Consider the following 26,321-nt stretch of genomic DNA (forward strand, 5'->3'; position numbering starts at 1 on the left):
TTTTCTTGTGAAAGAACAAAGATATGTCAAGCTATTTTTGTGTGGCTAACAGGAGGCCTGGGAAATGAAGTGGAAAGTAAGAGCCCTGTTTAATAAATAGGATTATGCTGTGAGAAGAAAAAGGGCTTTGGAGTTACAGACTGAGCTTCCAATCCAGGTTCTAGGACTTAGGAGGTAGGTGATCGTAGGAAAGTGACTTAATCTCTCTGAACCTGATTTTATACATCTGTTAAATGGGGATAATATTACCTTCAAGGCTGATGTGAGGATTAAATATAATCTATGTAAAATGCTAGGTACAAAGTAGACCCTCAATTAATCATAGTTTTTTTCATGATTAGCTAAAGACAGGGATCTGACCTAATTCTATTTTAGCTAGCTTGGTACTTCTTGTCTCTAGCAATGAGGTAAAAACTAGAAATACTAAGATTTTAAAAAATGAATACAGATTCTATTCAGGGTCTCAGGGATCACAGAATAATGGAGAATCTAAATTTTTAGAAAATCATCAATTATATCAAATTATTAATAAAATCACTTACAATGAAACAAGTAAGTTTGAATGTTAGCTAAGTAGCAGTATAAAGTATGATTTAGATTTTAGGGGTGGAAACTATCTTCTTTAGGATTCCCGGAAACAGCTGCTCTGGTGTGGTGCACACAGGAAGTACTGAAAAATGCTTGTTAAGTATTTTACAAACGCACACTTAATATATATTTATATGTACATGCATTTTTATAGCTGTTTCTTTTGTATCTCTGAGAATGACTCTTTTAAGAAAAAACATAGTCAAGGAACTTTTGCTAGGATTGCTAAGACTAGGTTTGACCACTGATTCATTCTTCATCATTGTCAAGAACTCTTAGTACTTACAAAACAAGTGAGCCTCGGGAGGCAAAAAGATGGGGAGGAAGTAAATAACAATGTAAACTGAAGTTCTGTTTGTGTTTTGCTTTTTTTAAGTTATGCTTTCGAAAAAGGGTTTTTTTTAAAAATATTTACTTGTGTTTTAATTTTCCTTAATAAACATATTAGCTTTATACTTGTAAACCCTAATCCTTCCCTCCAGTGCATGGATGTACAAGCATGTATGTATATTGTCTACACCCATATAACCTTACAAGATGCATTCTGGGCTAGGCTGAAGCAAACCTAAAACACTATGTACAGGACCTATGGACAAAATGAGAAAGTCCTCATTTCATTGTCCTCTTTGAACTTAAGTAACTGTGTGTTAGAACAAGATCTGAAGAAGTTTGGTTCTTGCATCCTATAGTAATACAAACCAACCTTATGACCCATTATCTTGTCCATAGTCCTGAATTTTTATATTGGTTAAAGATTCCAGAAACAATGCGGAAAAAAAAAAATATATATATATATTTTTTTTTTTTGAGACAGGTTCTCACTCTGTCATCCAGGCTGGAATGCAGTAGCACTATCCAGCTCACTGCAACCACTGTGTTCAAGCGATTCTCCCACCTCAGCCTTCCAAGGAGCTGGGATTACAGGTGTAGCACCACACCCAGCTAATTTTTTTATTTTTGGTATCTTTTTGTAGAGAAAGGGTTTCACTATGTTGGCCAGGCTGGTCTCAAACTCCTAGCCTCAAGTGATTCGCCCACCTTGGACTCTCAAAGTGCTGAGATTGCAGGTGTGGGCCACTATGCCCAGCCAATGACGAACATTTGTTATCTCATAGTTTGTGGGTCAAGAATTTGGGGCAATCTTAGGTGGTTTGGGGCTCCCTCAGGGTCTTTCATGAGGTTGCAGTCAAGATGTTGGCCAGGGTTGCAGATATCTGAAGGCTTGACTGGAGCTGAAGAACCCAGTTCCTAAGTGGTTCACTCTCACTGTTGGCAAGTTGCTGCTGGATGTTGGCAGGAGGCCTCAGTTCCTCACTACATGGGCCTCTTCATGGGGGTGCTTGTATGTCTTCGTGATGTGCCAACTGGCTTCCCTCAGATCAAATGATCCAAGACAGATCCAAGGACAGAAGCTGCAATGTGTTTTACGACCTAGCCTAAGAAGTCACACTTCATCATTTCTACAGTATCCTATCAGTTACACAGGTCAGACCTATTTCCTGTGAGAGGGGTCTACACAAGAGCATGAAGACCACCAGACAAGAGTCATCTTAGGGACCCTCTTAGAAGCTGGCTGCCACGCTTCTACAAAGTTTGATCCAAAAATATCACTCTTTCACTCCTGTGGAGTAGAAATGGAGGGGGCAACATGGGGAGATTCCCTTCTCTTCTGAGACAAATGTTTTCAACTTTCAGCTGCTTCTTTTGGTATGCCTACTTTTTATGTAGATTTTTCTCTCCCCTTCACTTTTTCTCACCTCTTGCCCAAGTCATTATGCCTGTTTCAAAAATGCTGTCCCTATTTTTATTCAAGTTCTAACCTGTTTGGATTTGTACATAAATAAAAGTATCAGATGCTGATGAAGGGACTGCGATGCCCTTCTATAAATAAAACATTTTAGTTTCAGGGAATGATTTGTCTGGCATAATACCTAAAGCAAAACATTTACAAACTAGACAGTGTTTAAAATAAGAATGTACAATTGGTTCACCACTAAAACGTATTATCTATGTAATAAAAACATTTGAGCATCAGCTGGTGATGTGGTTTGGCTGTGTCCCCACCCAAACCCCATCTTGAACTCCCATGCATTGTGGGATGGACCTGGTGGGAGATAATTGACTCATGGGGGCAAGTCTTTCCTGTGCTGTTCTTGTGATAGTAAGTCTCATGAGATATGATAGTTTTATAAAGAGGTGTTTCCCTGCACAAGTTCTCCCTCTTTGCCTGCTGCCATCCATGTAAGATGTGACTTGCTCTTCCTTGCCTTCCTCCATGATTATGAGGCCTCCTCAACCATGTGGAACTGTAAGTTCAATAAACTTACAGTCCAATAAACCTCTTTCTTTTGTAAATTGCCCAGTCTCAGGTATGTCTTTATCAGCAGCATGAAAACAGACTGATATGGCTGGGCACAGTGGCTAGTGCCTGTAATCCCAGCTACTTGGGAGGTGGAGGTGGGAGGATCACTTGAGCCCAGGCATTCAAGGCTGCAATGAGCTATGATTGGCCACTGCATTCCAGCTCAGCTGGGGTGACAGAGTGAAGACACTGTCTTTTAAAAACAACAACAACAACAACAAAAATCCAGGACATTTGCATTTGAGCATTAAGTGCTATGTGATACATTATGAAGTCCTATTGGACATGATTTACTAGTCAGATTTATTAGTCACCACCTAGGGAAGAGCCAAAATGAATATAGATATTTGTAAAGACAGTCTGATAGAATATTAATAAAAAGAACACCTACTGGATCTCCGTGCCAATCTTCCAGTAGATTCACATTTGCCACTCTACTGGGCTGCATGCTGCCCCCAGTTCCCTGAAGGACCTGTCTGGTGATGATGCTGTCCAGAATCAGAAGCAGGGCTGCCTGCTCTGAGGGCTGTCTGTGAATCAGGCAGTGAAGGAAGGATCACATCTTTCTTTAACAGATTTTCAGGCTCCTTCTAACTCTACTAGTCATTTATCACTGTTTCTAGTGACAGCCCCCCTCTTATATCACTTCTAAGTTTTTATTCCCTTAGAATTGCTGTGAACCAGGAAACAAAATAACCAAGCACATTTCTGTCTAAAATGGATATTAATACTATTAATAAAATGACAAATTTAATACTGAAATGGTAGTGTTCAATGAATGCAGACACTGGGACCACCTGGGATCCATCCAGCTGCTGGGTGGAGGGAGTCCTATGCTGGGTGGGTCATGGTAGAAGAATGGTGAGTTAACCCAGTTAAAATGCTGACCTGCTAGTACTGTTTCATATGCAGGGCAACTCCAAGGGAAGCTTCACCAGGTATTCCAAGAAAGCCCCTATCTGGTCTGTGGGTGGGAGTGAGGGATGGTAAGAGTAACCTCTGGACTCAGTCCAGCTCCTGAATTTACCAGCTGTGTGACCTTAAGCAGATTACATCATCCCTTAGTTTTTTCTTGAAATTTAAAACAGTGGTACCTAGCACGTAAGGTTGTAAAGATTAATGAAAAAATATGGCCAGGTGTGATGGCTCACGCCTGTAATCCCAGCACTTTGGGAGGCTGAGGTGGGCAGATCACTTGAGGTCAGGAGATTGAGACCAGCCTGGCCAACATGGTGAAACCCCATCTCTACTGAAATACAAATAGCTGGGTGTCGTGGTGGGTGCCCTGCAATCCCAGCTACTTGGGAGGCTGAAGCAGAAGAATCGATGGAACCCGGGAGGCGGAAATGGCAGTGAGCCAAGATTGTGCCACTGCACTTTAGCCTGGGTGACAGAACAAGTCTTGTCTCAAAAAAAAAAAAAAAAAATGTGTATAAGGTGCTTAGCACACTGCCTGGCACACAATAAGCGTTCAAATGTCTACTGGTCTACTGCCATTTGTGAAAAAAACACATACACATATCTTGGATCTTTGCTGTATCTCACATTGAGTACCCCCCTTTTTCTTTTTAAATTGGTAAGACACTTTAAAATGAGAATTCTCACTTTTTTCAGCAAGGGCTTTTTTTTTTTTTCCAAGCTTTTTGGTTACAGACCAGCAGGAATGAGACTAGACTAAGGAACAGCACTAAGCATATGATTATGAGATAGAATTATTCATATGTAAACACATTGAAGGCTCTAGGGCTTTGGAAGCTGTGGGTTAATATGAGATGAGTCCCTTTAAGAGTTAAACTTTGACCTGAGTTTAAATGGCTGGAAGGGTCAGGAATGACTGGGAGGACATGGAGAATTTGAGGCAAAAAACACACAATGAAGGAAGATAATCATCTAAATAACTTGGATAACAGCTAGGGAGGGGATGAGGTTAGGTGTTTGTTAGTGGGGAAACTTTCAGAGAAAGAACCACATCCTCTGTAGTTAAGCAAAAATGGGACTTGCTTAGCTTACACAAGTGAAATCCAGGCTAATCTTGGCCCCCAGGTAGGGCTGGATTCAAGGCACAGATGTTGTGGTCAGGGAAGCCCTCCTTCCCCTGTCCCCCTTCTTCCTGTAGGGTCTCTCAAGTAGTGAGCAAGACTCAGTGACTAGGGAGAAAGCTTTTTCTGAGAACCCCAATAGTTTTCAGAGAGGTGTCTGGCCTAACCTTGGTCACAGGTCCAACCTTCTCCCAGTCATTGTGGCCTTGGTGGGATTGGGGTGCACTGCGCAGGATCAGCTAGCCAAACGACATGGGACTGGCTCACCACCACCCAGAGGAGTTCTGCTCCCAAAGACGCGACAGAGGATGGTGAGCAGGAGCAAGGACATATCCACAGCAGGTAGTGCTCTGCCTAACTTCCCAATCATCGGCCAACACCCCTTGGGCAAACGTACCTTCTGCTACTGCTTGACACCAGCGCTGGAGTCAGCCAACAGGACCCCCCTGAAGTGATTACAGAGTCGCACCATCAAAAGAGTTCCTGGAAACGCCATCTTACAGGGGTAGTTGTCGAGAAGACTAAAGGTAGACTGTTCCTTTGTACCAAGAGGTTTGGAGCTAGGGCAGAATTTCAGAATACAGGGTCAGCAGAGGGAAGAGTAGAGTGAGAGCGTTGCTTAGGTTGTATTCAATGAATGCAGCCACTAGGACCACCTGGGAAACCAGCTGCAGGTTGGTGAGAGCCTCGTGCTGGGTACTTGGTGGTAGGAGAGTTGTGAATTAGCCTAATTAACATGCTGACCTGAGTTACGTATGGAGCTTTATTTCCAGTTTCCTTCCCCTCTATCATATGTAGTCTTCAGTTCAGTGGAATATTATTCTTTTTCTCTAGTAGAAAAATCTCATGAATATTTTTAGAGACTTGCTTGTTTACAGTAGGAAGAAGCACACATCCTGTACTTGGCAAACATCCTTCAAAGACTTCTGAGTGAGGAGGCCTGTGGGGCTGGGGCGTGAACCAGTGGAGAGAAAGAGCGCAGATTACTAGAATGCTTTAGAAATCCTTTTCTGCTTCAGATAAGTGGCTAATTAAATTTGGGGCTGGTTACTGGAAAAGGGCCAATTATGGAAACGAGCATCTGTTGATCACACTTTGCTTCAGATGCTCGGCTCCTTGCTAGAGCCGGGTTGCAAAGAAAGCGGGGGAACTGCTTGCTAGCACCAAGACAAGCAGGCGTGGTGGGAAGAGTGATTCATTATGTTTACTTTCAGGTTTCCGTCTTGTAAAAAGATTAATTCAGTAGAACTTGAATTCCAGAGAAAAATGGACTATTTATTGTGTTCAATTCAGGCTTAGGCACAGCAGGTGGATTTTCCAAATTGCCTCATCTGACATTTCCTAGAAATGTAAGCTAACATTATTCCAATTTTCGGCAACTGGAAAATTATATTTGAACATTCTACAAGTCAGTTGGCAGGACTGGGGATTTCAAACATTTAGCCATCTCTCTTGAGCTTGATTTTGTCAAGTGATTTTTAACTGTGAGACGGTTCTTTTTTTGGACCTGGAAATAGTCTCAGAAAACTTAAGTCATTTGCCAAAGATCAGTGAATAATACATACATTAGAGCCAGGAATTGCAGAGTATTGAGAATTCAGTTCTCTTCTATCTTGGAGTCACTTGTGACAAGTGACCATTATTTATGATGTGTGTAATTTCTACACATGAAGTAAGTGAAGCTTCTTTTTTAAAAAATAATTTATTTACTTTATTTGTAGAATAGAGATGAGGTCTTGCTATGTTGCCCAGGCTGATCCCAAACTCCTGGGCTGAAGCAATTCTCCTGTCTTGACCTCCCAAAGCATTGGGATTACAGGTATGAGCCACCGTGCCTGGCCATGTGAAGCTTCCTTTTTTTTTTTTTGAAATCGAGTTTCAATCTTGTTGCCCAAGTTGGAGTGCAATGGTGTGATCTCGGCTCACCGCAACCTCCACCTCCCGGGTTCAAGTAGTTCTACTGCCTCAGCCCCCCAAGTAGCTGGGATTACAGGCATGCACACCATACCCAGCTAATTTTATGTTTTTAGTGGAGAATGGGTTTCTTCATGTTGGCCAGGCTGGTCTCAAACTCCTGACCTCAGGTAATCACCCGCCTCGGCCTCCCAAAGTGCTGGGATTACAGGGGTGAGCCACTGTGCCTGGCCCTCATGAAGCTTCTTAACAAACATCTCGTCCTCCTGGGTTTTTCCCCTGGGACCTCTAGCTCTTGCTTACTGTGGTGTCTGCCTTTGGTAAGGCCCTTGCCATAAGTGAGCATGGAAAGCTGCAAATCACATATTTTCTTCTGTATGTACACTTTTCTGCTGCATTGGGTGGATCCAACAGGCAAATCCACTTTTCAACAATAATACCATATTTAAGGTATTAACATCCTCTGATCTTTTCAATTGGAAATGGTAAACCTAAGCAAATTAAATCCAAGCAAATAACATCAGTTAATTATTTCTTAATTGTCAGGCATGTCTGGTCTTCCCCAGTTGTCTCTAAGATACCATTTTACTTCCCTATTTTAACATGTTTTTCTTTACTCCTTTGGAGTTTCTCTAGTAAATAATCTTTAGGTTATTCTGGAGTGTTTTTACTTGTTTGTTTTCATAGATATCATAGATTTTCCCTGCATTACTCTGTATCTTTGGGGCTATTTACTGTAACTGTAGTCCTTTTGCGATCATAGAATTTCTGATATTTGAAAATAATGTTTAGGTAGACAAAATGCAGGCATTTTCTGGCTGGGCAGTGAGGGGTTATAGATGAGACAAGACAGTGGATGACTCTGGATTTAGACTTCTTTATTTAGGGGGCCTCTGGGACAAAGGCCAAAATGTACTTGGAAATGGTCTGCAACTCAGAAGAGAGTTCAGGGCTAGAGATAGATCTTTGGAATTGCTAGTTTATAGGTAATATGTGAAACTATGAGAATAGATGTAACATCCGAAGGAGGAAGCATAAGTTGAAAAAAGGTTGGTAGTAAGGGGTGGGTAGAGAAAGATGATGTGAGTGGCCATAGAAACGAGATTTGGGGAAGAGTGCTGTTTTGGAAGTCTAGGCCAAGGTTAAGATAAGAGTCTGGCCATCAGGTAGTCATTGGCCTCAAAAAGCAATTTTGTAGGCTGGCGCAGTGGCTCACGCCTATAATCCTATCACTTTGGGAGGCTGAGGCAGGTGGATCACAAGGTCAAGAGATCGAGACCATCCTGGTCAACAAGGTGCAACCCCATCTCTACTAAAAATACAAAAATTAGCTGGGCATGGTGGCATGTGCCTGTAATCCCAGCTACTCAGGAGGCTGAGGCAGAATTGCTTGAACCCAGGAGGTGGAGGTTGCAGTGAGCCAAGATTGTGCCATTGCACTCCAGCCTGGGTAACAAGAGCGAAACTCCATCTCAAAAAAAAAAAAAAAAAAGGCAATTTTGTGAGGCTGGGTGCAGTAGCTCACACCTGTAATCCTAGCACTTTGGGAATCTGAGGCGGGTGGATCACTTGAGGTCAGGAGTTCGAGACCAGCCTGTCCAACATGGTAAAACCCCATCTCTATTAAAAATACAAAAATTAGCCAGGCATGGTGGCACATGCCTGTAATCCCAGCTACTCAGGAGGCTGAGACAGGAGAATTGCTTGAGCCTGGGAGGCAGAGGTTTCAGTGAGCCAAGATATTGCCACTGCACTCCAGCTTGGGTGACACAGTGAGACTCCATCTCAAAAAATAAAAAAAGTGCAATTTGTGGAGTGCAGCAACTGAAAGCCATACTCCAGTGGGTTGAGGCCCCAATAGCTGCTCAGGGAGGGTGAGGAAACCAAGCAGTTTTTCATGTTGGAGTGTTTCTTAGAGAGAAAAAAAAGAGGGGGATTAGTGAAAAGGGAGAGTAAAGAAAGAAGAAAGTGGGGCCTATTGATGGCTTGAGGTCTCAGGGAGGTGGGGATAACATCAGGAGAGCAGTGGTGAGTCTAGGAGGAAGGTACACATTCCTTCAGCTGGAACAAAGAATGCAAGTGAAAATATAAGTTGGGCTGGGAGACATGGCTGACACCTGCAGTCCTAAAACTGGAGGCCCAGGTGAGTGGATCACCTGAGGTCAGGAGTTTAAGACCAGCCTGACCAGGATAGTTCAAGACCAGCCTGAACAAGATGTTGAAACCTGTCTCTAAACACAAAAACTAGCTGGGCGTGGTGGTGGGTGCCTGTAATCCCAGCTACTTGGGAGGTTGAAGTAGGAGAATTGCTTGAACCCAGGAGGCAGAGGTTGCAGTGAGCTGAGATTGCACCATTGCACTCCAGCCTGGACAACAGAGCGAGAATTCATCTCAAAGAAAAAAACAAGACCAGTCTGGCCAACATGATGAAACCCCGTCTCTGAAAAAAAAAAAAAAAAGCTGGGCGTGGCGGCACATGCCTGTAGTCCCAGCTATCCAGAAAGCTGAGATGGGAGGGTCGCTTGAGCCCAGGAGGTCAAGGTTGCAGTGAGCCACTGTACTCCAGAGTGAGACCTTGTCTTAAAAAAAGAAAAAGAAAAAGAAAAAAAATATAAGCTGGGTGGTAGAAAAATGGTGAGAGAGTTATCCTGATGTCCTCTTCTTCCTCAAGGAAGCAGAAGGCTGGCTCACCGCCTGAGTGTGAAAGGAGTTTGGGAGTATCTTTATAAACTAAAATATATGTTGCATCTAGCTTTTGGGACCCCATATATTACATTTCCTTCTTTTTTAGACAGAGCCTTGCTCTATCACCCAGGCTGGAGTGCAGTGCCGTGATCTCAGGTCACTGCAACCTTTGCCACCTGAGTTCAAGCAATTCTCATGCCTCAGCCTCTGATCCCTGAGTAGCTGGGATCACAGGTACCTGCCCCCATGCCCAGCTAATTTTTGTATTTTTAGTAGAGATGAGGTTTCACCATGTTGCCAGGCTGGTCTTGAATCTTGACCTCAGGTGATCCACCTGCCTTGGCCTCCCAAATGTTGGGATTATAGGCGTGAGCCACCAGCTATAAATTTCCATTTTGGAATCTAAGTCATTTTTCACTTTGTTGTGAACTCAAAAAACATCATGTGTAAGAGCCAACAGCTTATACCAAAAGTCATGGAAATGCTAAGTTCTCGGTCCTGCTTGGAAAACTCACTCTGGGAATTTCTGACCAGCTAAGGATTTGCCTTCAGATGTGCCACTTGGTCTAATAAAGTAAATCTATGCCAATCTATGCAGTTTTATTGATGTGAAGATTGATGGCTGAGTAATTTGTACCTTCACTAACCTGATAAGTTGACTCACTCTTTGAGAATGTTGCATCTTCTTTGGAGAAAGAGAGTGAGAACTCCTTGGGGTAGGGAGGTCCCTTGAGAACTGTTAGTGTTCCTGATGTAATAATATGCCTGAAAGCCTTTTATTATGGACTGAGTGTGACAGTTAAGAAACGGAAAGAAAGAAATGTGAGTCACACAAAATCCCCATTCCAAGTTCTGTAGCCATTGTCAATCATATTCAGGAAAACGTAAGAACTTAAATATTATATAGTTTATTTATATTTTATATAATATTTGTAAATGCTATATACTTTAGCTTCACCTCTGATGGAAAAAGAGACGTGTATAGTTTCACTTTCCCCTTCTATTTTAATATGCTTGCACTTAATGAGGCAGAAACACTTTAGCAGAGTGATTGGCCTTGAAGAAGGGGACAGGGGAGGGGTTGTCGGCTTCTGCAGCGGTGGAACCTTCGGGATTTAGAATTTTTCTCTATTTTCCTTTGGGATGTCTTACCTTTGCTCCAGGCTTCCCATTTCAGAGCATAACATGGAGCAGACCCAGAGCAGGCTCCCCCCACACGGGCACAGAACTCTGCAGGAGCTTGCCTGTTCTTGTCCTGGCTCCACACCACTCCACAGGATTAGGTACAAAGTAGCTTTCCAAACCTCAGGTATGACCAGCCAGAACCTGTTTATTGCTCGCCACTGGCCAACTTTGAGGCCACTGGTACTGTGGCTCCCAAGATCCTGCTAATGAGCATGTTCAGTTACACACAGGCTGGGGATGGTGGACAGGAGTACAACCTAGAAGGACTTTGAATTTCCTTTGACTAAACTAACAACCTGAGACCCTTAAATACAGAGCAAGCTAAGTAAAAAAGTGAAGGAAAATTAAAACAAGCAGCACTGGAAAGATTTTGCCTTTACTTAAAATTCCCCAACATTTTTCTTTTAAAAGAAAATTAGCAAATCAGCTGTTAGTGGTGATTTATGGCTTATAAATACTTTCTAAGACTTTGTGGCACTTCCTGTTGCACAAATGGCAGGTTTGAATGTGCCCTTAGACCTCATCTACTGTTTCCCTTTCCAGAGCATTTGTCTCCTCTATCATTCCTGGGTCCTGATAAACCTCTAGAAAAAAGGAGATGCTTTTGTGAGACACAGATCCCAAGGCTCCCCCTACTCCAGTGCTCCCAGATGTAAGAGAAGACCCATTTCCTGCCTGGACCTATGCCACAGGCTGTATCTGTTCACCACACTCATCACCCAAAGCTGGAGCAGCAGCAAGGAGCAATCACAGGTGTGGGGTGATGTGTCCCCACCATTGTCATGATCCTCTGGACATACCTTCCTCCTGTACACTAGAACACATTTGGAGACAGTCTATGAACGTCTTTTTTCCCCCTGTTTTTATCAAGTGTTCTCTGTTTTCTACTGAATCTTCAAACACAGCCTGTGTCTTATTTTCTGTTGGATGTATCAAGAATAGTATTTTCCCACTTCTGAGGAGCTTAAAAAATAGGCCATATTTCTGGTTTTTTTTTTTTTTGAGAATGTAGTTCTGCCTATAAGTAGGAAGATGAAAATAGTCTCTAAATCTGTGGTCCTTAAGTTTATCTTTCCTCTTAACTTCCCCTGCAAGCCAACAGCACCCATGTGCCTCAGGGTGGAGGTAAGAGTGGGAGATGAAGTACAAAAGGTTGTTCAAACTTAGGTGCCTGGCATGTCTTTTGGGAATTGCTCTAGAAATCTAATCAGAGAAAGCAATCCAAGGCCAATGGGCAGGGCCAAGTACTGGGCAGAATCAGGGTCAAGGGTTACAAATTCATCTGAGTGTGAAATTATGAGCTTGCATAAAACTTTTATAGGGCTCAATCCTGGGAAATAGGTGAGTACCTTTACAAGGTAGTTAACTGAAAGCTAGAGTTTTCAAAACTTTAACACTTTCCTTTTCCTTAAGTGGTTGGGAATGTGGTGGACATTTGTTAAGCGTGTTTATTTTTTGTTCAGTTTCCCTTCTTGCAATCATAGTTTTGGGGTGACACAGGATTCTACATTGTATTCAGGGGCAACCCCCTCCCTCTATTCAGGGACATCCAGGGTAAGGTGCAGGACTCAAGCTCAGCCATTCAGAGCCTCCTTTCTGGAACTTGAATATCAAGAGAGGAAGCAGAGGGTGAAAAATAATTCAGAGTCCACTAGTGGTGGCAGTGTCACCTGCGGGCAGTAGTGAGGTGCCGGCAGGGGCAGACTGTCCTGTAGAATGACCTGGGCCATGCTCCTCAGTGCCCATTCTCTCTTGGGTTCCAGCCCTTTTCTTGATCCTTATTCTCTAGCCTTCCCATCCATCTTGTGAACTATTTGGTATCCTTCTAATACATTCCAGCTTAAATCAAATTAGCCAGGGCTGGCTTCTGTTGCTTGCAACCAATAATTATGTTGGGCCATCTGATGTTCCTGTCCTCATATCTAAAGAGGTGTTTCCAGTGTTGCTAGTTGAACTCTACTTAGAATGGTCTGGCAGCAAGCATGGTATGTCCCTCAATGTGAAAAGAGCTGTACTTGGAGATTTTAAGGCTAATCTAGAGTCTAGGGTTTCCAGCATGTTTCCCAAGTGAACACAACTAATTTGATGTAGAGAAAAATTCCACTAAGTATGGACTCCAAATAGTCCATGTTTGTAGGTATGAAACCCAAGCCACAAACCTAGATGGCAAGAGATAGTGAGTTTCTTCATGTACTTAAATCAACTCAATTTCAACTTTACCTTTTCCTACCTAGCAAGAAGGAAATACATTCCCAGGCACACCTGATTTCCTGCAGAGCCATCTCACCCCAAAAGTTGCTTGGAAACCCAGTGTCTCTAGTGCCAGCATGTCAAGAGGCCCTCTGGTCATCGATCACCATAGTGCACTGGTGGCTGAGGAAATATCCATTGTCCTGGCCTGTGTGGTCCTTTCAAACCTAGTGGCTCTGTTTCTCCCCCTGCAGTGTTTGAATGATGGGAATCTCTAGCAAGGCTGTTTTTAGAGTTCTGTCTCCTTAGGTGTGCCACAAAATGAAGCCTTTGAAGATCTGATCACCTCTTTAAGGCACAATTAGTGCACTTAGTGAAGAGGGCTCTAGTCCCAGATGCTTGAGGAACCTATAGATTTCTGTCCCTCCTTCTCATTTCCAGGAATCTTTTAGTCTGATGAACATCTCACTTTTTTCATAGTTCCCTTACAGGATTCCCCATACCTACCTAATAAATTAATTAATGGCTTAAGCTTGTGAAAACAAAATTCAAGAAGGAAAATGTCCTGCAGGCAGCTTTTCCTTTCTGCCTTGCCACAAACCTGCTTTGAGGCAAAGATGCACAGAGCCTGTTCCTTGTTCAAACTTGAGAAGGGAGTGGGGGTCACTACATGGGGGGGAGGAAAATTTTTAAAAATTGACCAATTTTTAAAACGTCTTGTCAACAACATCTAAAATTAATGAGGGGAAAAATAAAACAGCAGTTCTGAAAGCCTGTCTGCTGCCAAAGAGAAGGATTAGTTGAATTTGTATTTGGGGTCATCATCATCTCTGATTCCTTAAAGTTTCTTCCTTTCTTTCTTGTTTTGAGACAGTCTCACTCTGTCGCTCAGGCTGGAGTGCAGTGGCACAATCTTGGCTCACTGCAGCCTCTGCCTCCCAGGTTCAAGCAATTCTCTGCCTCAGCCTCCCTAGTAGCTGGGACTACAGGTGCACACCACCACACCCAGCTAATTTTTTATTTTTAGTAGAGATGGATTTTCACCTTTCTGGCCAGGCTGGTCTCCAACTCCTGGCCCCAAGTGATCTGCCCACCTTGGTCTTCTGGGATTATAGGCATAAGCCACTGGCTTCTGTAAAGTTTCATAAGAGATACGATCTCATATCTAAGCTTCTCTGGTATGAATGTCACTCCCTCTTTTCTCACCCTAACTTTTTCAAGTCAGGAATGAGGAGTATTTCTTGTTTGCATTCTGCAAATCAAGTCAGCAGTTCCATCTCTAATTAATATGGGACTTCTACTCCACTGAAAACAAATATTTGTGTTACAAATGAAAGAGCATATCCACAGTCCAGCTTCTTACTTAGTCCCATGTTCCAGCTGCTGCTTTAAATAGAATCCACTTGCTATAGACTTGGATAGCAAGACCACTTTGGTGAGATATCTCTGTCAGCATGTGAGCCTAATAATTCACTGATGCATTTAAAATAAACATATGCTAAAATTTTTTGTTCATGAAGAATTCACATTTTTGGAATTTAAAAGCCTAATTCATTCCATACATCTGAGGCCAGATCCTGGTAGAATTGATGTCTCACTAGAAGAGGCAGTTGGAAGGAAGAGTTGAGTCTGCACAAACTCATAACGATTGTTGATTTTGAGTTACAGAAACCCTGGCTCAAATGGGCTTAGACGAGAGAGTGACTTACTGTCTCAATTAACAAGGCAGAGATAGGTTGGTTCCAGTGCTAGGATTACAAGCATAAGCCACTGCACCCTGCTTCCATTCATTCATTTATTCATTCACTTAATATATATTTATTGAGTATGTACCATTTGTCAGCTTGTTGGGGGCATAGTGACATCATGGAAGACCTCCCATGCCCATAGATATTGCCCATCTTTCCTCTCTGCCATCTCTGTGGCTTCTCATGACCGAGGCATTTCCAGGCATCAAATCATAGCAAGATTTTGAGCCAGAGGAAAGGAGAGGTTTCTTTTTACCTGTCTCTTCTTAATAGCAAGAGAATTTCTCCCAAACAATGCACCCTGCCCCAGCAAATTACCTCTCATGCCTCATTGGCCATAATTGAATCAACACCATATGCTCAGGGCTTGACTCAGGGTGGCCTTCCAGAGCATGGCCTCATGGGGCCAAAGCTGGGCTTTCCCAGAGAAGGACAGGAAATTCAGGCAGGCAGGCAGCAATGTACATCACACTACCTTATCCCTCAGAAGCTTATACACAGTCTGTAAATATTCTTTACACATTTCCTGCTCCTGTTTTTCTTGAGCCTCTCTTCATATTCCCCGGGCTCCAGAGTTGCTTCAGTAGCCCTGATCACTCCGCTAATAGCCTCAGGTCTCTTCTCTTTTCAATTTACACCCCATCAGATATGCTGCCCCAACTGCAGGTTCCTACCAGCCTTCTTTTTTTTTTTTAAAGATGGAGTCTTGCTCTGTCGCCCAGGCTGAAGTGCAGTGGTGTTATCTTGGCTCACTACAAACTTTGCCTCAAAGGTTCAAGCAATTCAAGCAATTCTCATGCCTCAGCCTAGACTCCTGAGTAGCTGGGATCATAGACACCCATGACCATGCCCAGCAAATTTTTGTATTTTTGTATTTTTAGTTGCACCATGTTGGCCAGGCTGGTCTCAAACTCCTGGCCTCAGGTCATCTGCCCACCTCAGCCTCCCACAGTGCTGGGATTACAGGTGTAAGCCACTGCACCCTGCCTCCGTTCACTTATTTATTCATTCACTTAATATATATTTATTATCTACCATATGTCAGCTTGTCAGGTGCTGAGGATACAAAGGTAAATAAAGTAGAGTTTTTGTCCCCAGGAGCTCATAGAGGAAACAGGTAAACAGGAAGCCATCTAATGTGATGGTTGTTTTAGAAACCAAGTTATAAGTAGAGGATTAAAGAAGTATTGATAATACTGTTCATTGGCACTGTGGAAAAAATAAGCATTTGCAAGGTAGACTGGAACCAAGCCACGTTTCTGATGTTTCCAAATTACTGGCTTAAAAAATTAATTGTTGAACAATCAGTGTATGAGTTAGGAGTGATGCGAAGCATTCCATATTAAAAGGAAGGCGTGGGTGGGAGCTTGGATTCTCTATCTTTTCAAAGCAGTTGGTGACTTTCATTTATTAATCTTATTAGAAACATTTCTTTCCTGGAGTTTAATTAGAAATAAATACATGATGTTAAAATAAACTCTACTAACTGCTGAGGGCTGAGCAAGGTGGCTCACACTTGTAATCCCAACAATTTGGGAGGCTGAGGCGGGCAGATCACCTGAGGTCAGGAGTTTGAGGCCAGCCTGGCCAACATGGTGAAACCCTGTCTCTACTAAAAGTACAAAAAATTAGTGGGGCATGGTGGCGTGCAGCTGCAGTCCCAGCTGCATGGGAGGCTGAGGAAGGAGAATCACTTGAACCTGGGAGGCGGAGGTTGCAGCAAGACGAGATCTTGCCACTGTACTCCAGCCTGGGCAACAGAGTGAAACTCTGTCTAAAAAATAAATAAATAAATAAGTATTTCAGCTGTACTAACTGCTGAATGTTTCATTTGAACCTTCAAGTTTCAAAATAAAATATTTCAGAATGGGTCTGGGGGCATGGTGGTTCACGCCTGTAATCCCAGCACTTTGGGAGGCTGAGGCAGGCAGATCACGAGGTCAGGAGTTCAAGACCAGCCTGGCTAACATGGTGAAACCCCATCTCTACTAAAAGTACAAAATATGCTAGGTATGGTGGCACACGCCTGTAATCCAGCTACTCGGGGGGGCTGAGACAGGATAGACGCTTGAACCCCGGAGGCGGAAGGAGCGGTGATCTGAGATAGCACCACTGCACTCCAGCCAGGGCGAAAGAGCGAGACTGTTTCAAAAAAAAAAAAATTTTTCAGGATGAACACGTGAATACTCTGGCTCTCTCTTATTCAAGATTGTTTTTACTTATTTCAGAGAATTGTTTTAGGAGCCAGGGAGATGTTGCATGATTTGGAGGCTCCAAATTCCTGAGGATCCTCTTGAGTTCCCAGATGTCTTCCCTAGTTCCTCTCCAGACTCATCCACTCATTGTCTCCCCATCTTGTCCTTTGTTGTTTGTAATTATCTGAGCATACTCTCTGCCTGGGAGAGGGCATCTGCCTATTTGATGTCCCTATCATAAGCAAGTGAATTATGCTCATGTTTACAATTTCATTCCATCTCTCTTCGAAATGCTAATCTCACATTTTCAAATGACTGGTGAAATCTCCATTAGGTATGTTGCTTGGAATTCAAGTGTCCTCCCTCATCATGCCCTTTCTGCCTTCCCAACTTTTTCCCTAATATTTATTAAAGACCAACTCAAACGCTATCTTTTCCACAAAGCACTTTCCGATTGTCTTTCACCCAATAGATAAATATTTATTGATTGCCAGTTCAGGAACTTGACCTTTTACAGACAAGAGTATACAATGTGAGCACATGTCCTGTGGGGTGAAATATCAGAGGGTAAGTGACGACCTCTGATATTTCACCCCACAGGTGAAAGCTAGGAAGGACCTCATCTTGGTTGAAGGTGATCTCTTGCATCTCTGATATCCTAAAAGATACAATAACAATGGCTTAATTTGAAGAGGATTTGCTATGCACCAGGTACTGTTCTAGTACATAATAACTCAGTCTTCACAACAGTCCTGTGAGATAGCACTGTTCTCCCACTCCCACTACCTTTTTTACAGAAGGGGAAACTAAGGTACAGCGTGATTAAGAAACTCATCCAGAATTACAAAGCTAGTAAGTGATAAGTGTGCATCCATTAAAGCCAAGAAAGTAAAATGCTAGTAACAAGTTCTGCTTGGGGTAAAAATATTTAAACTTGGCAAGGCATGGTGGCTCATGCCTGTAATCCCAGCACTTTGGGAGACCAAGGTGGGCAGATCAACTGAGGTCAGGAGTTCAAGACCAGCCTGGGCAACATGGTGAAACCCCCTCTCTACTAAAAATAAATTATCTGAGCATGGTGCCACACACCTGTAATCCCAGCTACTTGGGATGCTTAGGCAGAGACTCACTTGAACCTAGAAGGCAGAGGTTCCAGTGAGCTGAGATCATGTCACTGCACTCCAGCTGGGCAACAAGAGCGAAACTCTGTCTCAAAAAAAAAACAACAACAAAACTGAATGTTACGAGTTTTAATATACCCACTTTTCAGTTTCAATATTTTCTCAATGACATTAATGTCCTGGAGAAATATTGATTAAAAATATGCTAAGACATATTTATAAGGGTGCATACTTTTCCTTTTGCCTCAGGCTACAATATGGCTCAGCACAGCATTGTTGGAAATTGTTACTTTTTCTTTTCTTTTCTTTTTTTTTTTTTTTTTTTGAGACAGGATCTCAAAAAAGCTTGCTTTGTCACCCAGGCTGCTGGAGTGCAGTGGCATGATCTCAACTCTCTGCAACCTCTGCCTCCTGAGCTCAAGCTATCCTCCCTCCTCAGCCTCCCAAGTAGCTGGAATCACAGATGCAGGCCACCATGCCCGGCTAAGTTTTTGTATTTTTAGTAGAAACGGGATTTCACCATGTTGGCCAGGCTGGTCTCAAACTCCTGACCTCAAGTGCTCTGTCCACCTTGACCTCCCAAAGTGCTGGGATTGCAGGTGTGAGCCACTGTGCCCAGCCTGGAGCTTGTTTCATTTAAACTTTTGCTATTTTGTACATCATAGATTTTAACGCATGAACTTTTATTTTTTAAAAATAGTGTAGGCCAGGCATGGTGGCTCACTCCTTTAAATCCTAGCACTTTGGGATCCCTGGAGGGATCCCTGGAGGCCAAGGCAGGAGGATCCCTGGAGGCCAAGAGTTTGAGACCAAATTGAGCAATATAGCAAGACTCCACCTCTACACACAATTTAAAATTAGTTGGGCATGCCAGTGCATGCCAGTAGTCCCAGCTGCTTGGGAGGCTGATGATAAAGGATGACTTGAGCCAGGTGGTGGAGGCTGCCGTGAGCCTTGATTGTGCCACTGCACTTCTGCCTGGGCAACAGAGTGAGACTGTCTCAAATAATAATAATAATAGCAGTACATCTTATTTAATAATATTAAAATATTATTTATCTTAATTGCTGAGTTTTTGGAACCCCCTTGAATTTTGGCCTTGAGCAGTAGAGGCAATTTGGCTCCAGGTCTGTACTTCCGTCCTCATATTTTTGATGTTTATATCTACATCTATTTATCACTGTTCTTTCCAATTAAACTGTAAATGCTTTGAGGGCAAACACCATTCATCACACTACCTTCCTTGGCTCCCAAAGACATCTGACATTGTGTTTGGCACATAAGGGTGCTTGGTAAAGGATGGCTGAAAGGGAATCAGAATAGCCTTTTCTAACGTACTGTAATTTACCATCCTCACCAGCTACTTTTACCACGATTTGTAGTTTTGCTTTCTTGATGGCAGTTTCCCTCATATATGCAGTGTTTCATTTTAATTTTATAAAAAAAACTATTGGCCAGGTGCCATGGCTCATGCCTGTAATCCTAGCACTTTGAGAGGCTGAGGTAGGAGGATTGCTTGAAGTCAGAAGTATGAGACTAGGCAGGGTAATATAGTGACACTCCATATCTACAATTTTTTTTTTTTTTAAATTACAGCCAGGTATGGTGGCTCACACCTGTAATGCAAGCAATTTGGGAGGCTGAGGCAGGCTGATTGCCTGAGGTCAGGAGTTTGAGACCAGCCTGACCAACATGGTGAAACCCCATCTCCACTCAAAATACAAAAATTAGCTGGGCATGGTAGCGGGCACCTGTAATCTCAGCTACTCGGGATGCTGAGGCAGGAGAATCACTTGAACCCGGGAGGCAGATGTTGCAGTGAGCTGAGATTGCACCACTGCACTCCAGCCTGGGTGACAGAGCGAGACTGTCTCAAACAAACAAACAAACAAAAAATTAGCTGGGTCTGGTGGCCTGTGCCATAGCCTTAGTTGAGGCAAGAGAATCACTTGAGCCCAGGAGTTGGAGGCTGCAGTGAGTTATGATCATGCCACTGTACTCCAGCCTGGGTGACACAGTAAGATCCTATCCTTTAAAAAAGAAAGATTAATGAACATATATTAATAAAAGGCTGGGCGCGGTGGCTTACACCTTTAATGCCAGCACTTTGGGAGGCGGAGGCAGGAGGATCCCTTGAGCCCAGGAGTTCAAGACCAGTCTGGGTAACGCAGTGAGATCCTGTCTCATTAATTTAAAATATTTTTTAAAAATTAAAAATAAAAACATTGTGAAAATAAAATTCTTTCTTAAACCCAGTCTTCCTCTCCTCTCCTCTCCTCTCCTCTCCTCTCCTCTCCTCTCCTCTTCTTTTCTCTTTCCTTTTCTTTTCACAGGGTCTTGCTCTGTCACCCAGGCTGGAATATAGTTGCGTGATTACAGCTTACTGCAGCCTCAACCTCTGAGGCACAAGTGACCCTCCCGCCTCAGCCCCCTAAGTAGCTGGGACTATAGACACATGCCACCATGCCCGGCTAATTTTGTATTTTTTGTAGAGATGGTATTTTGCCACGTTGCCCAGACAGGTCTCAAACTCCTGAGCTTAAGCAATCCTCATGCCTCGGCCTCCCAAAGTGCTTGGATTATAGGCATGAGCCACTGCACCTGGCTCAGTGTTTTCTTTGGTTTTGTTTTGTTTTTTTGAGATGGAGTCTTGCTCTGTCACCCAGGCTGGAGTGCAATGGTTTGATTTCGACTCACTGCAACCTCCACCTCCCAGGTTCAAGCTATTCTCCTGCCTCAGCCTCCTGAGTAGCTGGGATCACAGGTGTGTGCCACCACACCCGGCTAATTTTTGTATTTTGAGTAGAGATGGAATTTCACCATGCTGGCCAGGCTGGTCTTGAACTCCTGACCTCAAGTGATCTGCTTGCCTCAGCCTCCTAAAGTTCTGGGATTCCACGCATGAGCCACCGCACCTGGCTGCCCAGTGTTTTCCTTTTAGTGAAACCACATTTTCTCAGATACGTAGCCTTTGGGAAGAAAACCTAGAAGTTTTAGTTCTTTAAGTGAACAGATCAGTGTAGTAAACAGAAGGCAGAATGTTCACTGACATAATTATCAGGTCTTTGGTAACAACACAGGAGTTTTGGAAGCACAGCGGTTATGCCTCCTTGCACCTGGAACGCGGCTCCTCTCCTCCCACACCCTGCTGCGAAATCCTCTTCACCTGTGGCTGTGCCATCTCAGTGTAGTCACTTCATGCCTGGTTGGTTATATTTTCTCCAGCACTGCTTCCGGGAATGACGGGAGGGAATGAGTATTTTTTCTCCTGTCAATGAACTACTAGAAATGTGACTTTTTAGGAGGGGAGGATTCATGATGAATGCAGCCATTTCTTCGGGGTGCATTGAGTAAAACCCTTTGAGAGCACTCCTTGGGGTGGGAGTCCTTTTTTTTTTAACTGGAGAGACAGAGCCTTCAGCGTAAAATGAAGACTCATTCCCTGGGTGGGAGTCTTGAAGACAAAGTAAAAGAAATGCATAGCACCAGGAAACATCCATACCTGGTGACTTCTGAAGGGCTCCTCCTGCGAGCATTGTCATTGGGTTAGGTCCTGCACCCTTCCTGCCAATCTGCTGATCCACTCTTGGGCTGGATTTAAAAATACAGAAATCACTTTGGATTGTTTGGCTGTATGTTGAAATCCTCTGAGCAGGTTTAGTTTCCCCTTAAGTTTTATTTCTTCCTCCTCTCTTTCCCCTCCCCCTCCCTCTTCCCCTCCCTCTCCCCCTCTTCCTTCCTTCCCTCCCTCCCTCCCTCCCTCCCTCCCTCCCTCCCTCCTTCCTTCCTTCCTTCCTTCCTTCCTTCCTTCCTTCCTTCCTTCCTCCCTCCCTCCCTCCCTCCCTGTCTTGAGACAGTCTCACTCTGTTGCCCAGGGTGGAGTGCAGTGGTGCAATCTCAGCTCACTGCAACCTCTGCCTCCCAGGTTCAAGCGATTCTTCTGTTTCAGCCTCTCGAGTAGCTGGGACTACAGGCACACACCACAATGCCCGGCTAAGTTTTGTATTTTTAGTAGAGATGAGGTTTCACCATGGACTATAGGCCAGATTCTTAAAATTGAGGTGGCAGAAAATCTAAAGTCTAACAAAGACTCAAGTTCATTTTCATTTCTATTTTAATAATCTGAGCAGAGAAAATAGATTAATAGGTGATCTGAGAGTAGAGTGAACTGGTAAGACAGTCACTGTCCAAATACATGAAGAAGAGTAGCAAGAATTGGCATAAAGTGAGAAAAGAAGTTGAGAGTAGTAGACAGGGGCCAGGCCCAGTGCCCAGGTCCTGGTGCTGTATGTTCCCTTTCTATGTTTTCAGGGAAGGCAGGAACGTGCTCAGCAGCCAGAACTCCATCAGACTCAGATGGGGGGTAAAGCAGAAGTCAACAGTCATCTTTTCTATCCTTCTGTATCATGACTAAGTACAACAGCAGGGAGCTTGAAATGTGGAGAGATGAGAGTTTAAAGTTGACACCTCCTCTTAGATTTAGATATCAAAAGGTTAAGACTTTAAAAACTGGTGCAATCTGGAAGGATATGATTCAAAAATCAAACTGAGGCCCATTGTGGGGCCAGGTGCTGGCCCTGAGTCTGGAGAATCAGACATGACTAGACATCGTGCTGCCCTCCGGGAACTGTGATCTGTCTGGAATCATGTGTCTTACACTCCAGCCCACTACAGGTTTCCAGGATTAATAAATTGCAGGTACACTTTCAGAACTACACGGTAATACGTCTGGAAATTTTGACTAGAAAGGTCTACTGTGGCAGAACTCCTTCCCCCTGACTTTAGCGGGGTGGCCGCACTTCGACATACCTTTGTATTACTCGTCTTCTGTGCAGTGTTTCCTAAGTACCTGCCTTGACTTTTCTCTTGCTGAGCTCTGTTCTACCACACACTTGCCTCCCCAGATAGCTAATTATAAGCTTCTATTTTAGTTCCTGCTTACAACAAAAGCTGTGTCAAAAGCAGCTCATATCCATATAGAAATTTAAACGGGTACAATTCCTGAATGGTGATGAAACAGTGCTCAGAGATGTGCTTCATCATCCAAGCCATGGTTCAGGGAAGTGGAAATAGATCTGGTCAGGTCAGTGCAGGCCAAGTGGGTGCCTCATAAGTGTTTACCGACAATGACCTAGTACACGTTTATTAGGAACATTTTCTATTTATATAAAGAGGCAGAGACAGCTCCAGCATTCATCAGGATCAGAGCTTGGGCTACCGCAGCCTCGTACATAAGTTCACAGCTTTTCAGGCCCAGAAGCGTTTTCACTAGCCCTTCTCAATCTTGAGAAATAATGTTTCTGATGTCCAGTCGTGTAGACTATTTGAGCACTAGGTTTATGTCTCGTAGTTTTAAGTTTTGGATGTTTAGTCACAGACTTTCTTGCTAATGCTATCATCTCTTTCAGGCCTTTGGTTTCTGAGCCAGTTCTGATTTGCTGGGATGCTATTATCGCCTCTTTTTACCCATTTCAGGAGTAAGAGGTAGAAGGGAGGAAAAAAGTAGAAATAGGAACAGCTTGAATGTTTATCTGCATCTTGGATTTTGAACAGGAAACTCATGATCTCTTCCAAATGGTCATCTATTCAAGATCTGGAGCTCTAAAGAAGTGCCCATCCCCTCCATATAAAACAAACAAAAACTCTGTGTTCAGAGCTTCTATGCACATTTGTGCTTATGGATGGAAATACTTGTGAGACTAAAAATCTTCAAGCCTTATTGCAGATTGCTGGTTTCTGTGGGATTGTATAAAACCTGTATTTCTAAAACGCTGTCTCCTGTCTTCCTTCCATCTTAAAGCAGGGTCGAACCTTTCATTAAACTGACAGCCAGGAAATGTTTTACCTGCTTGACTTGTTCTCACTGTTTTATACAGGTTTCAGTCAAATGTTTCTACACCCTGCTGGGCGTGGGAAGCCGTGACTCACCAAGAGAGAAGATACTCGGTTTGCATATCCAGGGTGTTGCAGGATGACTGAGGACTTCACAATTTAGGCTTGGTGCCATTTTGTCCCTTCCCTCATTCTCTCTCGGATATTTACTTGGCTACTTGCTCCCAAGGAGAACCAGTTAGCTGAGTATTCAAATATTAAATTAATTCCTCTTTCTAAACAAGTGGCCAAGCAAGTTTTTACTAGAAACATGGACTGGTGCCTGAGGAAAGAAGACTGAGGGGGGGCAGTAGGGAGAAGAGAGACTGAGTTTATTTATTTATTTTTAATTTTTTTTTCGGTAGAGACGAGGCTTTGCTGTGTTGCTCAGTCTGATCTTGAACTCCTGGCTTCCAAGAATCCTTCTGCCTCAGCCTCCCAAAGTGTTGGGATTACAGGCACGAGCCACCATGCCCAGTTAGAGACTGCCTTTAAAAGGCAAAGGAAACTGTGGAAAATAGTTTCTCTAATTATAAGTTTTGTGATACTTTCCCATTGTCCCAGATATTTGTGCCTTTTGCATGAATAGACCAAGCAAATGTTTTAGAATGACTGAATTATTAGTGTCAAGAAACCTCCTCTTTCCTGCTACAGCAGGGTCTGCTTGGCCTATGAAAGCTCAGGGAGGGGACTTTTATGACGCAGAGACATTTCCTTAATTAAAAAAACAAGAGGGAGACACTTTGGGAGGCTGAGGCGGGCGGATCATGAGGTCAGGAGTGCAAGGCCAGCCTGCCAACATAGTGAAACTCTGTCTCTACTAAAAATACAAAAAATTAGCCGGGCGTGGTGGCAGATGCCTGTAATCCCACCTACTTGGGAGGCTGAGCAGGAGAATCGCTTGAACCCACGAGGTGGAGGTTGTAGTGAGTCGAGATTGTGCCATTGCACTCCAACCAGGGCGATGGTACAAGACTCCGTCTCAAAAGGAAAAAAAAGGAGAGAGGCCTTTGACTCCTTGCCACTCTTGTGAATAGCATTTTGCACACAACACCTTCTCCCCTCATCCTCTTTCAGACTAAGACTTTGCCCAGAACTCCGCTGGTTACAGACCCAGTACTACAGTGGGGGGAACTGGCCCAACAGAGGCCGCTACGGCCAGGAGAAGGTTGGAAGCTGCACACCAGGGCACCCTTGCTGTTCCCAGGCTGTCAACGATCTTCTCATTCTCAGAGACTCGCTCACCCCTGTGTCCTTTATTTCCTTCCTGCAGGCACTTCTGGAGTGGGGTAGTCTGGTGACATTTCTCACTCAAAACTTGCTACAAAGCTACAGTAGAGCAAGTAGTGCAGTAGTGGCATAAGAACAGACGTACAGATCAATGGAATCAAACAGAGAGCCTGGAAACAAACCCTTGTCTTCAGCAAACAAAACTGGGAAAACAGGATATCCGCTTGCAAAAGAATGAAGTTGGACCCTTACCCTATTCCATGTACAAAAATTAACCCAAGGTAGATCAAGGACCCAAACTAAATCTTCCTAATACTGGATTTGGTAAGATTTCTTGGATACGACACTAAAAGCACAAACAGCCAAAGAAAAAATAGACAAATTTGGTTTCATCAAAATAAAAAACTGTGTATCAAAGGACACTATGAATAGAATGAAAAATAGCCTGTAGAATGGGAGAAAATACCTGCAAATCATGTATCTGATAAGGGACTACTACCCAGAATATGTTAAAAGCTCCTGCAACTCAACAACAACAAACCAAACAACCTAATTTTAAAATGGGCAAAGGAATTCAATAGGCATTTCTCCAAAGAAGATATAAAGAAGATAAAAAGATGTTTAAAATTGTTAATCATTAGGGAAATATAAACCAAAACCACAATGAGATACCACTTCACACCTATGACAATGGCTGGTATAAAAACAAAACCAGAAAATCACAAATGTCGGTGAGGATGTGGTGAACTTGGGACACTTGCACATTGCTGAAGGGAGTGTAAAACTGTGTGGCCACTGTGGAAAGCAGCCTGGTTGTTCCCTGGTGGTAATCCAGAATTTCCATATGATCCAGCATATTCCACTTCTAGGTATACACTCAAGGTAATAGAAAATAGAAACTCAAACAGATGCGTGTACAACAACCTTCATAGCAGCACTATTCATAATAACCAAAAGGTAGAAACAACAGAACCGTCCACCAGCAGATGAATGGATAACAAAATGTGGCAAATAAATACCACAGAGAAGGATTCAGCCACGAAAAGGAGTGGGATTCTGATACCTGCTATGACACGGATGAACACCAAAGACATTATGCTCAGTGAAATCATCCATACGCCAAAGGAAAAATATTCTGTAATTCTACTTCTCTGAGGGACCTAGAATAGGCAAATTCAAAGAAACAGAAAGTA

The sequence above is a fragment of the Callithrix jacchus genome, chromosome 8, assembly GCF_049354715.1.
Source record: "Callithrix jacchus isolate 240 chromosome 8, calJac240_pri, whole genome shotgun sequence".
NCBI lineage: Eukaryota > Metazoa > Chordata > Mammalia > Primates > Cebidae > Callithrix > Callithrix jacchus.